Source organism: Mirounga angustirostris, unplaced genomic scaffold, assembly GCF_029215605.1.
Source record: "Mirounga angustirostris isolate CCGP_5_RB_7025 unplaced genomic scaffold, mMirAng1.0.hap1 SCAF_10, whole genome shotgun sequence".
Lineage (NCBI taxonomy): Eukaryota > Metazoa > Chordata > Mammalia > Carnivora > Phocidae > Mirounga > Mirounga angustirostris.
This window is the reverse complement of record NW_026991718.1, coordinates 57,223,019-57,235,822: the sequence shown is the minus strand read 5'-3', so window position 1 is coordinate 57,235,822 and position 12,804 is coordinate 57,223,019.

Sequence of the window (12,804 nt, the reverse complement as noted above, 5' to 3'; positions counted from 1 at the left end):
GATTTATTGGCTTATATAATTGAAAAGTCCATGGGTAGATAGCAGAAGCTGGGTCTCAGTTAAAGGGTTCAAACTATCATCCAGATTCAGTTTCTCTTCATCCTCTACTCTGCCTTTCACTGTGTTGGCTTCACTTCACTTCAGGTGCCATGTGGTACTCCCCAGAAACCCCAGGCACACATTCATTCAGATTCAAGTTTAGTAGAAGAGTCATAGTTTCTTCCCTGTTGTTTCTCCACAAGTTGCATGATCAACTCTGATTGGACCATTTTGGTCACATATATTTGGCAAAGAGATCCTAGGACCTATATCAGTTATGAATTCTTTGAGTTGCAACTAACAGAAAAATCTAACTAATGGTAAGCAATGTAGACATTTGTGATCTCATTTAACAAGAAAATTGAAGATAGGCAGTTCAAAGGCTAGTGTCATTTCTTGAAGTTCATCCTTTTCCAGTAATCTATAATATTCATCTCTCATAAATCAAGTATGTATATATATATATATACATACACACACATATATATATATATATATGGATCAGTTTCTAAACTCTACTCTAGTTCCACTAGTCAAGTTTTTGTTGCTGGGCCACTGTCAATATGCTTTACTTAATATGAATTTATAAGAAGTCTTATATGTAATACAGCAAATATTCCCCCCTTATTCTTGAGGAATATCTTGTCTATTCTTGAGCCTTTGATTTCTACATAAAATTCTATCAAACTTGTGAAGTTAAAAAAATCCACCTAAGGGGCACCTGGGTGGCTCAGTCAATTAAGTGTCCAGTTCTTGGTTTTGGCTCAGATCATGATCTCAGGGTCCTGGGATCTGGCCCCACATGGAGCTCCCCACTCAGCAGGCAGTCTGCTTGAGATTCTCTCCCTCCCCCTCTCCCTTTGCACCTCCCCCCACTCATGCTAACTCTCTCTCTAAAATTAAAAATTAAATCCACCTAAGATTTCTTTTTTTTTTAAATTTTATTATGTTATGTTAGTCACCATACAATACATCATTAGTTTTTGATGTGGTGATCCACGCCACAATCCATTGTTTTTGTGTAACACCCGGTGCTCCATGCAGTACGTGCCCTCCTTAATACCCATCACAGGGCTAACCAATCCCCCATCTCCTCTCCCCTCTAAAACCCTGTTTGTTTCTCAGGTCCATAGTCTTTCATGGTTCATCTCCCCCTCCAATTCCCTCCACCCCTCATTTTTCCCTTTCTTCTCCTAATGTCCTCCTTGCTATTCCTTATGTTCCACAAATAAGTGAAACCATATGATAATTGACTTTCTCTGCTTGACTTATTTCACTTAGCATAATCTCCTCCAGTCCCATCCATGTTGATGTAAAAGTTGGGTATTCATCCTTTCTGATGGCTGAATAACATTCCATTGTATAGATGGACCACATCTTCTTTATCCATTCATCTGTTGAAGGGCATCTCAGCTCTTTCCACAGTTTGGCTATTGCAGACATTGCTGCTATGAGCATTGGGGTGCATACGGCCCTTCTTTTCACTACATCTGTGTCTTTGGGGTAAATACCCAGTAGTGCAAATGCTGGGTCATAGGGTAGCTCTATTTTTAAATTTTTGAGGAACCTCCACACTGTTTTTCAAAGTGGCTGTACCAACTTGCATTCCCACCAACAGTGTAAGAGGGTTCCCCTTTCTCCACAACCTCTCCAACATTTGTTGTTTCTTTCCCTGTCCATTTTGCCATTCTAACTGGTGTAAGGTGGTATCTCAATGTGGCTTTGATTTGAATTTCCCTGATGGCTAATGATGATGAACATTTTTTCATGTGTCTGTTAGCCATTTGTATGTCTTCTTCAGAGAAGTGTCTTTTCATATCTTCTGCCCATTTGTTGACTTGATTATTTGTTTTTTGGGTGTTGAGTTTGAGAAGTTCTTTATAGATCTTGGACACCAGCCCTTTATCTGTAGGATCACTTGCAAATATCTTCTCCCATTCTGTGGGTTGCCTCTTTGTTTTGTTGACTGTTTCCTTTGCTGTGCAGAAGCTTTTTATCTTCATGAAGTCCCAAAAGTTCATTTTTGCTTTTGTTTCACTAGCTTTTGGGGATGTATCTTGAAAGAAGTTGCTGTGGGCGATGTCAAAGAGGTTACTCCCTATGTTCTCCTCTAGGATTTTGATAAATTCCTCTCTCACATTGAGGTCTTTCATCCACTTTGAGTTTATCTTTGTGTATGGTGTTAGAGAATGGTCGAGTTTCATTCTTCTGCATGTGGCTGTCCAATTTTCCCAGCACCATTTATTGAAGAGACTGTCTTTTTTCCATTGCATGTTTTTCCTGCTTTGTCGAAGATTATTTGACCATAGAGTTGAGGGTCCATATCTGGGTTTTCTATTCTGTTCCATTGGTCTATATGTCTGTTCTTGTGCCAGTGCCATGCTGTCTTGGGTGATCACAGCTTTGTAATATAGCTTGAAATCGGGCAATGTGATGCCCCCAGCTTTGTTTTTCTTTTTCAACATTTCCTTGGTGATTCAGGGTCTTTTGTGATTCCATACAAATATCAGGATTCTTTGTTCCAGCACTTTGAAAAATGTCATTGGAACTTTGATCGGGATGGCATTGAAGGTATAGATTGCTCTGGGTAGCATAGGCATTTTAACAATGTTTATTCTTCTGATCCATGAGCATGGAATGTTTTGCCATCTTTTTGTGTCTTCTTCAATTTCTTTCATGAGTGTTCTGTAGTTCCTAGAGTATAGATCCTTTACCTCTTTGGTTAGGTTTATTCCGAGATATCTTACGGTTTTTGGTGCTATTGTAAATGTAATTGTTTCTCTAATTTCTCTTTCTACAGTTGCGTTGTTAGTATATAAGAAAACAACTGATTTCTGTGCATTGATTTTGTATCCTGCCACATTACCGAATTGCTGGATGAGTTCTAGTAATTTGGGGGTGGAGTCTTTTGGGTTTTCCACATAAAGTATCATGTCGTCTGCAAAAAGAGAGAGTTTGATTTCTTCTTTGCCAATTTGAATACCTTTTATTTCTTTTTGTTGTCTGATTGCTGTTGCTAGGACTTCTAGTACTATGGTGAACAATAGTGGCGAGAGTGGGCATCCTTGACGTGTTCCTGATCTCAAGGGAAAGGCTCTCAGCTTTTCCCCACTGAGGATGATATTCGTTGTGGGTTTTTCATAGATGGATTTTATGAACTTAAAGAATGTTCCCTCTAGGGCGCCTGGGTGGCTCAGTTGGTTAAGCGACTGTCTTCGGCTCAGGTCATGATCCTGGAGTCCCGGGATCGAGTCCCACATGGGGCTCCCTGCTCAGCGGGGAGTCTGCTTCTCCCTCTGACCCTCCTCCCTCTCATGCTTTCTGTCTCTCATTCTCTCTCTCTCTCAAATAAATAAATAAAAATAAAAAATCTTAAAAAAAAAAAAAAAAAGAATGTTCCCTCTATCCCTATACTCTGAAGAGTTTTAATCAGGAAAGGATGTTGTATTTTGTCGAATGCTTTTGCTGCATCAATTGAGAGGACCATATGGGAGGGTTCTTCTCCCTCCTCTTATTAACGTGTTCTATCACATTGATTGATTTGCGAATGTTGAACCACCCTTGCATCCGGAGATAAATACCACTTGGTCGTGGTGGATGTTCCTTTTAATATATTGTTGGACCCTATTAGCTAGGATTTTGTTGAGGATTTTGGAATCCATATTCATCAGGGATATGTCTGAAATTCTCCTTTTTAATGGGGTCTTTGCCAGGTTTGGGGATTAAGGTAATGCTGGCCTCATAGAATGAGTTTGGAAGTTTTCCTTCTGTTTCTGTTTTTTGAAACAGGTTCAGGAGAATAGGTATCACTTCTTCTTTGAATGTTTGGTAGAATTCCCCAGGGAATCCATCAGGCCCTGGACTCTTGTTTTTTGGGAGGTTTTTGATCATTCCTTCAATCTTGTTACTGGTTATTGGCCTATTCAGGTTGTCAATTTCTTCCTGTTTCAGTCTTGGCAGCTTATAGGTTTCCAAGAAGGCCTCCATTTCATCCAGATTGCTCAGTTTATTGGCATAGAGTTGTTGATAATAATTTCTAATAATTGTTTCTATTTCCTTGGTGTTAGTCGTGATCTCTCCCCTTTCATTCATAATTTTATTAATTTGGGTCCTTTCTCTTTTCTTTTGGATAAGTCTGGCCAGTGGTTTATCGATCCTGTTAATTCTTTCAAAGAACCAACTTCTAGTTTCGTTGATCTGATCTACTGTGTTTCTGGTTTCTAATTCATTGATTTCTGCTCTAATTTTAATAATTTCTCTTCTAATGCGTGGCTTAGGCATCATTTGTTGCTTTTTCTCTAGTTCTTTAAGGTGTAGAGTTAGTTGTTGAATTTGGGATTTTTCTATTTTTTTGAGTGAGGCTTGGATGGCTATGTATTTCCCCCTTAGGACCACCTTTGCAGTATCCCATAGGTTTTGGACCGATGTGTTTTCACTCTCATTGATTTCCATAAATTGTTTAAGTTCTTCTTTGATTTCCTGGTTGACCCAAACATTCTTGAGCAGAGTGGTCTTTAGCTTCCAAGTGTTTGAATTTCTGCCAAATTTTCTCCTGTGATTGAGTTCCAGTTTTAAAGCATTATGCAGGGAATAATCTCAATCTTTTGTATTGGTTGGGACCTGATTTGTGACCCAGTATGTGGTCTATTCTGGAGAAAGTTCCATGCGTGCTCGAGAAGAATGAGTATTCTGTTGTTTTAGGGTGGAATGTTCTGTAAATATCTATGAGGTCCATCTGGTCCAATGTATCATTCAAAGCTCTTGTTTCCTTGTTGATTTTCTGCTTAGATGATCTGTCCATTGCTGAGAGCAGAGTATTGAGGTCTCCTACAATTAACGTATTGTTATCAATGTGACTCTTTATTTTGGTTAACAGTTGGCTTATGTAGATTGCTGCTCCCATGTTGGGGGTGTAGATATTTACAATTGTTAGATCTTCTTGTTGGATAGACCCTTTAAGAATGATAGAGTGTCCTTCTGTGTCCCTAATTATAGACTTTGGTTTAAAATCTAATTTGTCTGATATAAGAATTGCTACCCCAGCTTTCTTTTGAGGTCCGCTGGCATGGAAGATGGACCTCCAACCCTTCACTTTCAGTCGGGATGTATCTTTTTTTTTTTTTTTTTAAGATTTTATTTATTTGACAGAGAGAGATACAGCGAGAGAGGGAACACAAGCAGTGGGAGTGGGAGAGGGAGAAGCAGGCTTCCCGCGGAGCAGGGAGCCTGATGCGGGGCTCGATCCCAGGACCCTGGGATCATGACCTGAGCCGAAGGCAGACGCTTAACAACTGAGCCACCCAGGTGCCCGAGTCTGGATGTATCTTTAGGTTCAAAATGAGTGTCTTGTAGACAGCATATGGATGGGTCCTGTCTTTTTATCCAATCTGCAACCCTGTGCCATTTTATGGGAGCGTTTAGGCCATTCACGTTGAGAGTGATTATTGAAAGATATGAATTAATTGTCATCATGTTGCCTGTGAAGACGTTGTTTTTATAGATTGTCCCTGTAAATTTCTGTTGTAGATCACTCTTGGGGTCTTTCTCCTTTTATAGAACCCCCCTTAATATTTCTTGCAGGGCCAGCTTAGTGGTCACATATTTTTTCAGTCTCTGCCGGTCGTGGAAGCTCTGCATCTCTCCATCCATTCTAAATGACAGCCTTGCCAGATAAAGTATTCTTGGCTGCATGTTCTTCTCATTCAGTACCCTGAATATGTCTTGCCACGCATTTCTGGCTTGCCAGGTCTCTGTGGATAGGTCTGACATTATTCTGATGTTCCTCCCTCTGTAGGTAAGGAATCTCTTCCCCCTAACTGCCCTTAAAATGGTTTCCTTGGTTCTAAGATTTGCAAGTTTTACTATTACATGCCGGGGTGTTGGCCTATTTTCCTTGATCTTGGGAGGGGTCCTCTCTGCCTCTAGGTCTCGAATGTTTGTTTCATTCCCCAGATTAGGGAAGTTCTCAGCTATGATTTGCTCAAATACATCTTCTAGTCCTCTCTCTCTCCACTCCCTCCGGGATTCCAATTATTCTGACATTGGAATGCTTCATGGTGTCACTTATTTCTCTGATTCTATTTTCATGGATTCTGAGTTGTTTTTCCCTGGCCTCCTCTTTTCCCTTTTTATCTATTATATTGTCTTCCAGGTCACTTATTCATTCTTCTGCCTCACTTACCCTAGCTGTTAGATTATCTAGATTGGATTGGATCTCATTGATAGCATTTTTAAGTTCTGCCAATTCCCCTTTTATTTCTGCCCTTAGAGACTCTATGTTGCCATTAATTGATTTCTCCATTCTAGCCATTGTCTTCACAATTGCTAGCCTGAATTCTATCTCCAACATCTTGGTTATATCTGAATCCATTTGTAAATCTGCAGCATAAGTCATAATCTCTGAGTCTTTTCTATTTTGGGGGTTCCTCCTCCTAGTCATTCTGTTGATGGGTGTTTGAGGGAATGTACAGAGTCCAAATTATTGACCACAACCCAAGCAAGATGCACCTGTTTTCTTGGGACCTTAGAGTTGCTGGCCTCTTGTTTTCCCAGCCTGTATTCTGTGGGAGGGGCCTGCGCACTGTTACTCAGGCAACCCTGTTTGGGCGGAGTTGCCCTGTCCCCCTGTGGCAGGGGATGGGCTCAGCGGGAATCAGTTTTTGGGGTTTTTGTTCTTGGCGGCTTTCCCTGGCGCTTTCTGAGTCTCTTCCCGGAGTCAGAGCAGAAGAGACCATTTCCAACCCTCTGCCTCAGAGCAGAGAGATCACAGTCTTCTTCAGTGAGCTCTCCAGGCCACACTGTTCCGTTTCCATCCATGCTGCTATAAACTGCAGCGTCCTGGGTTGTGCGCCCCTCCGCAGCACTCCCAGTCCTGCCTCCAGGTCGGGGCACGTCTCTGCCCTTTGTGCTTCTAAAACCGCCAGCCGTTCCCAGTTCGCCCGCATGTCCTTGCCACTCTGGGTTTCCGCCCTTGGGGGCTGCCCTAAAGCCCTTTCCCCACCGCTACCAGTCTGCGAGTCTGTGCCCCGTCCCTAGCTTGTGAGGCTGTTGCTTACCGGTGGTGTAGGATCTCCACGGCCAGGCACCCTCCCACTGCCATTTATCCTCCAATATCTGCCTGCAGAATCAGGGCTCCCTGCTTTGTACCTCAAAACCAACTGCCTGCAATATTCTGCTTGTAGAGATCCAGATCTTCTTACATCTCAGGCTGGTTTTGTGGGTGCTCAGAATGGTCTGGTATCCAGCTCAGAATGGTATCTGATATCCAGCTCAATTCCAGGGACCAGTTGAAATAGGGTCCCCTAGTCCTCTGCCATCTTTCCTTCAACCCCCTCCACCTAAGATTTCAATTGAAATTAATTTGAATACATGGATCAATTTTGGGGGACTTGTCTTCTTTATAATATTGAGTCTTTCTACCAACAATATGCTTATATTTCTCAATATATTTTTCATTAAAGTTTTACAATTTTCTCTATGAGGTCTTGCCTAATATTCAAAAGATGTTCTAATTTTTTTCTTGCTATCACACAAAAAAAAACCTCTTAAACTGTTATTTCTCTAGTTGTATATAAAATGTATTTAACTTTTGTATATTAATCTTACATCAGACACTTTGGCAAATTATCTGATTAAGTCTAATGATTTGTTGGTAGAATTTTTTGGATTTTTCTATGTAGACAATCATCTTACCTGCAAATAATGACAGTTTTATTTATTCCCTTCCAATCCTTTAACTTTTTTTCTGTTGACTTACTGTAGAAATTCTTCCTTTACCTACCTAAATATTTCTGTGTCCTCACATTAGATGTTTCCTGTAAATTCCATTCAGGGGCATTTTATATGTTTTTCTTAGTCTAATAATCTAAACTAATAGTCTCTCTTTTTTAACTTGTGAGTTAGTCCAAGTGGCATTTATTAAATGTTTACTAATACATTTGGATTTATTTCTACCATTTTCCATGCTTATTTTCTCTTTTAAATTAAAAAAAATTGGCTTTAGATTTAACAGTTCAAAATCTATTCTTTTTGCTTATATCTATTGTATTAAATAAATTTTCTTTGTCTTTCCCTCTATCTACTGCATTTTGGAGTAATACATCCTACATATATTGCTTTTTTCTTAAGATTCTATTTTTAAGTAATCTCTACACCCAATGTGGGGTTCAAACTCACAACCTCGAGATCAGGAGTTGCATGCTCTACCAATTGAGCCAGTCAGGTGTCCTAATCCTACATATATTCTTAGTGATATCTTTAATATGAACACTTAAAGTCTAAAGTTGATAAATATACCTACCTTGATCTTGAATAAAACAAAGACTTAGCATAGTTTTTCTATGATTACCTTACTCCATTGTACATGTTATTATCATTAGTATTTTAGCTGTATCTTGGTTTTGTACTCCCTCATGAGTCATTATTATTATCACTGTTTTATACAGTTAATACTTGTTCAGATTTTCCCATGTATTTACCTGCCCTCATCGCTTTTTTTTTTTTTTGTATCTTATTTCTTCCTTGTGGCATAATTTATTTAATAATGAAGTATATCCTTTAGTAGGGATTCTCAACTTTGTCTCTCAAGTTATAGTTTAGCTAGGTATAAAATTATAGGCTGTCAGTTATTTGCCTTTACTACTTGGATTATATTATTCCATTGTCTTTTGATTTATATTATTGCAATTGAGAAGTCAGTTTCAATCTAATTTTGTTCTATTTGTGTGGTAAGTTCAAGAATTTCAGGACAGATCAAGGAAGAGACAAGACCATGAGATGACAATAGTGCCAATAAGGTTTACTAGGTGGTAATTGGATAGGACCACAGGAAAAGAGGAAGTTACTCACAGCAAGAGACTATCCAGTGATGGCTGCATGGGGCTACCATTCAGAAGGGTAAAAGGACAATGGAACTTCCAAGGAGAGAGGAATTGGAGAGGGGGCTTGTGTGTCTAGGATATGTCACTCAGTAGCACGGTGGGAATCTCTAGGTCAGAGAGCTCTGAAGGGCAACAGCAGTTTGGGTTCTTTTACAGCTACAGAATTTGTCTTATCTATGGCTAGAAGATGTTGGATGCAGTTTCATGGGGTACACCTAGCAGGCAGGATCTAAATATTAGAAATCTGCTTATTTAGGCTACACTAAAAGCATCTGGATGTGTAAAAACTTGGGTTGGCACTAGCAGGCTTTGCTCTCAAGGTCCTAGCCTGCTGGGAATAATTAAACAATATGTAGTGGCCAATATAGAGATGCCATCTTGAGCCCATTTATATAACAACTGGGTAATCTATCTTTTCTCTCTGGATGTTTTTAAGATCTCCTCTTTATCTTTATCAAGGTATAGATTTTTCTTTTTTCTTATCACTGTGTCTCCTGAACCTCCCAAGAATGTTCCCAACTCAAAGTTTTTGCATGTCCTAGAACTGCAGCTTGGAAAGCAATTCTGTCATATATTTTTTTGGCTACCTTCCCCAGCTGGTCCAAAACTCTGCTCAAATTATTTCCTGATCCCAGCTTCAAACTTTCTATCTCCTGCCCTCCTTCATTTTTCTTCATAGAATTTATTATTACTTCACATTTTATTAAATATGTGTTTGTTCATCATCTTCCTCCTTTCCCCAGGAATATATACTAGCAAGGGCAGAAACTCAGTTTTATTCACTGCTGTGTCCTTAGTATCTAGAACAGTACCTGGAACAGTAGGTACTTAAGTATTTTTTTATTTGACGAACTAGTGGCCTCTCCTCCATGCTTTATTATTTCCTTTTTAGGGAGATGAATTCTTTTCTGTGTATCTATGCAGATGGGCCAAATATTGCTGCCCCAGAATGATACTCTTATTCCCCAAGTGACCAACACAAAATGATCAGTATTTCTGAGTTCCAACTCCAAATTCCTAGAAGAGAAAATCTCACTGGTACAGGTTGGGTCAGTAGTCTTTCTTTGGTCCAATTAGGTATATACAGCTAGGTGGCAGGTCACAAGGTACACAAGACAACAGAGATCTTATCCGAGTGGAACAGAAGCTTTTAGAAAAGGGAGGGTCTAAGTAAACAGGTACTCAAAATTGGTCTCATATTTGCTTTAAGGGCAAACTGAGGAAAATTGAAAGCCACCATAGAAATGCAAGCAATTATAGTGTTCACTGTCAGATAAAACACTATTACATAGAATCAAAATAATTTGCTGGTTTAAAATCATCTTTAGCATTGGTTTATAGTGTGACAATATTTTAAAATTTTGATTTCTCTTGCTTTATCTTCTTACTTAATCCATTGCCTAGACTTCTAACACCTTAAACTCTTGCCCCTGCCCCAGCCTTCCCTCCCTTGAACCTTAAGTAATCTTCAAAACTTGTTAACTTTTCCTTTCTTAAGTAATGGAAGATAGCCTATTATTTTGTTTCTCAAAAAAATTGCCTAATAATTGCTTTTGTTAGGAAATAAACCACTTTATGTTACAGAAGCTTATGAGTTTGTATTTTTTATGTATTAAATACAAAGAAAAAAAAAACGCCAAAACTAAAGATATATATTTTAAATTATAAAAGTAGTACATGCATGAGTTAAAAAAATTTAAACAGATGAGTAGAAAAATGAAAGATAAAAATGTAGCCCAATGATTGTCCACAGCCTAGTCCTACTTTCTAGAGCACTTTGTTGACCAGGACCCAAGTGGCAAATACATTTTACACACAGACACACAGACACACACACACACAAAGTGAAGAAAAGTTTCATCGATTTTACTTACCCTTACTAGTGCAATGCTACTTAATTTTCCCTTTTATCTTCTTTTTCTAATGTAGGTTGTAACCCACTAAATTGATTTCATTTCCACAATTTGAAAAAAAGTGTCCTAAAGGTAGCTGTATCACACTGTATTTCTGTTATCTTCATAATTGAAAACAATACATACATACTGCTACATTTTAGTTCAACTCCTGACATTTTTTTCTTGATTCCACACTGAAAATGAACAATAAGAATTTAGCTCAGTTATATTACCCTTCATTTTTCTTCCCTTGGTCTCCTCTTTGAAATTTTTATTATATTACAGTAAGTTCTATTTGTTACTTTATTGCTTTAAAGAATATACTCACACCTCTATTTCTTGATCCACCCACTTCAGAAAGTGTCTCTTGACTCCTTTATTATGTAAGATTAATATATTTTGCATCCTTTCACTTCTCTCCACTTACCAACTTCCATTAGCTCTATCACTACTTTTACATTGTCAATATTTATATTTACTGTTAGAATAATCAAGTCTTCCTTTAAAAGTGAAGGGTTTCTTTTTCAGCATTACCATTTTTAAAGTCTTATTCATTGCTGAATCAGGTAGTATGAATAAACTCATGAAAAAGGAGTCAAACCATGTTACTAGATCTGCACTTACTGAAGGAGAATGTTCTAGGTGTAATGTCAGATGGATTCTTTTTTTTTATGTGTCCATTGATTACTCATAATAATGTCACATTTTAGTTTGTTTCATCTTTGGACCATGGCTTACACATTTTTTTTGCCTTTGCTAAAGATTCCAGTTGTCTTTCTTTAGTGTTGATGACAGGAGAAGCATAGGTCACCCTATCATTAAGATTATCAATGTTTTTAATCATACTATTTCATAAAATGAATATACTTCTTTCTTAAAGACATTCTTCTAGATCCTTCTTTCTGTTTTACTATTATTGATTGCCCTGGGGCCCTAAATATTTGTGTTCCTGAAATATCCTATTATTAAGTTCCCATGTTTCTTGTCTTGAGCTCTCTTTTCATTTTGCTGGAACATTTCCTTAGGCATTTCCCCCCTGAAAAGGCATAGGAAGCCCCCCCCCCAAAAGGTGAAAAGATCCCTAGTCTGTCCTCATCCTTGAATGTTTTGATCATAGAATTGTAGGTTCAGAGTCATTTTCTCTCAGAACTTTGAAAGTATTGCTCCATTGTCTTCTAAAAATCAATGTTGCTGAGAAGATAAATGGCAAACTTCAATCTACTTCAATTTTCCCATCACTCTACTGGTCTTGTAAAGGTAACTGACAATCTCTACTCACTTGACTCTCTTTTCTGTCCTCAGTTTAACTGAGCTCTCATTATTGACCTTTTCTGATACTCTTCTCTAAGGGCTCTATACCACACAACTATCCTGGTTTTCTTGAATAATTGGCTACTCTTGCTCAGTCTCCTTCACATGTTTTTCCTTTCTCCATATGACCTCTAAATGCAAGAGTTCCTGTACCCTCTGTTCTATTCTCTATGCCTTCTCCCTACATGATCTTACCCATTCTCATAGCTTTAAAAACTATCTGCTGACAATTCCTAAATTTATAACAGTAGGCTAGACTTCCTTTCTGAGCTCCAGATTCACATCTTTAAATATCTACTTAACATCTCTCTTGTATGTCTCCCAGGCATTTCAAACTTAACATGACCAAAATGGTTCTCTAAATCTGGATCTCCCTCAGCCTTTACCACCTCAATAAATGGTCCTGTGATAAACTGTCCTCCTTGACTCTTCCCTTTTGTTCTCTCCTCATGACTCCTCCCTCCTCAATGAATCCATCACCAATTCCTGTTATTTCCACCTTCAAAATATATCTCTATACTCTTTTTTTAAATTTTTTTAATTTTTTTTATTCTTATGTTAATCCCCATACATTACATCATTAGTTTTAGATGAAGTGTTCCATGATTCATTGTTTGTGCACAACACCCAGTGCTCCATGCAGAACGTGCCCTCCTCAATACCCACCACCAGGCTAACCC